We start from the raw sequence: 2,389 nt of genomic DNA on the forward strand, positions 1-2,389 counted from the left end.
GCATGGGGTGCAGGGTGTACTAACAAACTAAACTTGCTGGGCAACAGAAGACAAACAACAGTAATGGAAGGGAGTTTCACAGAATGTAGACCTGTGACCAGTGGTGTTCAACAGCGATCCGTGACGGATCAGTGCTGTTTGTCATTTGCATAACTGATTTGGAGGAAGGTGGAGATTCACAATTTTGCAGATGGTACTAAGGACGGTGGAGTAGCAGATAATCAAGGGGCGTGTTTTTGCAATGAACATAATATAGATAGATTGGAGACCTGGAAAGAGAAATGGAAAACCGAGTTCAATCCAGTCAAATACGAGGTGATGCATTTTTGAAGATCCAAACAGAGCAAATCATACAGTAATTTGAGAATTCCTGTGGGAAATTGATGTACAGAGAGATCTGGGTGGACAGGTCAATTGTTCCCTAACGTTCATAATGCAGGTCAGTCGTGTGGTCAGCATGCATTCCTTTATCGGACGGGGTATTAACCACAAGAGTTGAGAGGTCATATTACAGTTGTATAGGATTGGTTCGGTCACATTTTAAATGATGATTTCAGTTCTGGTTACCACACAATGAAAGTGATGTGGATTATTTCTAGTGGGCGTAGAATAAGTTCACTGTGTTGTTGCCTGGTATGAAGGGCGCTAGCTATGAAGAGAGGTTGAGAATATTAGGATTACTTTCATTTAAAAGGCGGGGGTCGAGTCTGACCTGTTTGAGGTGTACAAAATCATGAGATGTATATGTATGGTGAATAGAACCTTTTTCTCCCCAGAGAGGGGAAATTATGAGATGTCACGAGCTCAAGTGAGAGGGGAAAAGTTCTGGGAGACATGCGTGCAAAGTTCTTTACTCAGAGGTTGTTGGGCGCCTGGAGCGCGTTATCAGCGAAGGTGGTAGGGGTGATAACGATAGGGTCGTTTAAAATGTGACTGGACAGATGCATGTATGGGCAGAGAGGAAAGGGAAACAGACCCATTGGAAATAGGCACCAAGTTTAAGTACAAAACCTCGTGCTACACAGGTTTGCAAGGCTGAAGAGCCTGTTCCTGTGCTGTACTTTTCTTTGTTCTTATTATTAGAATCAATTCGATGAACGACATGAACTATCTCCAATGGAACTATATCCATTCTAATGAGGGGATCAAAAGTGAATGAAATCACCCGGTCTCATCAGTTCCTGAGACATTTGCAACACGTGTCCTACATTCATACTCGATTCCATGAATAGCAAATGATATCAGTCCACTTGCCTTCCTTAATACCTTTTCTCAGTGATATAGAAAATGAAGTTTTTTGTTATTCATCAGTTTGATATACCATTTACCTAACCATTTTGGAGGGATTTATGTCTCTACATTATTAATTCATTAGATTCCCTCCAGTGTGGAAACAGGCCCTTTGGCACAACAAGTCCACAACGATCCTCCGAAGAGTAACCCAACCAGACCCATTTCCCTGTAACAAATGCACCTAATACTATAGGCAATTTAGCATGGCCAACTCACCTGACCTGCACGTCTTTGGGCTGTGGGAGGAAACCAGAGCACCCAGAGGAAACCCACACAGGCACGGGGAGAATGTACAAACTCCAAACAAACAGTCACCCTAGGTTGGAATCGAAATTGGGACCCTGTTGCTGTAAGGCAGCAGTGCTAACCACTGTGCCACTGTGCCACCATACCGCCCCTAAAAGGCAGTGGTGAAACGAATCCCTTTGAATCCGTCATATGGAATATCCGATGACAAAACTGCATGTGCCGTCTTCATACATCTGCGATGGGCATTGGATCATCTTCCTGGGGCGATACCACAAACATCTAGAAACGTGACATCTTCTTCGACGGGGTTACCTTCAGCTGCACCATGTTCGGGTTGTTTTTATTTGTATCGACACTGCTTTATTGAGGCATTTGAGAGGGTGATCAACAGAACAGTGTTAACCTGGCAATGAACTTTGAAAGAAATGCCAAATGAAAGTTGATTATAAAAAAAGACAGCACAAAATGTAAAGCATTTATATGGGTATTAGTAAAAGGGGAGAAGAATAAACTGCTGAAATTAAGAGTACATTTCCAGATGCGACTGCAGAGCAGGAAATCTTAAAACTCTAAAGTCCTCAGCTTTTTCCATGAATGCTCTCGAAACAAAGCAGACTATCTACTTCAATAAATACAAAGAAATAACTGATTTACAATCATAAAAAGCAGTGAAGAAGGGCGGTGGGACGGACATATATTGTGAAGATTTTACTCGCATAATGAAAAGAATGTCCGCAAGTTAGGTAAACAGACAATGTCACGGAAGGAATTCTAACAAACGTGAACAGCTAATGAATACAATAATAAGTAAGACAATGATGGGAAATTCACAGCATATTTCAGAACA

Source organism: Chiloscyllium plagiosum, chromosome 8, assembly GCF_004010195.1.
Source record: "Chiloscyllium plagiosum isolate BGI_BamShark_2017 chromosome 8, ASM401019v2, whole genome shotgun sequence".
NCBI classification, from domain to species: domain Eukaryota; kingdom Metazoa; phylum Chordata; class Chondrichthyes; order Orectolobiformes; family Hemiscylliidae; genus Chiloscyllium; species Chiloscyllium plagiosum.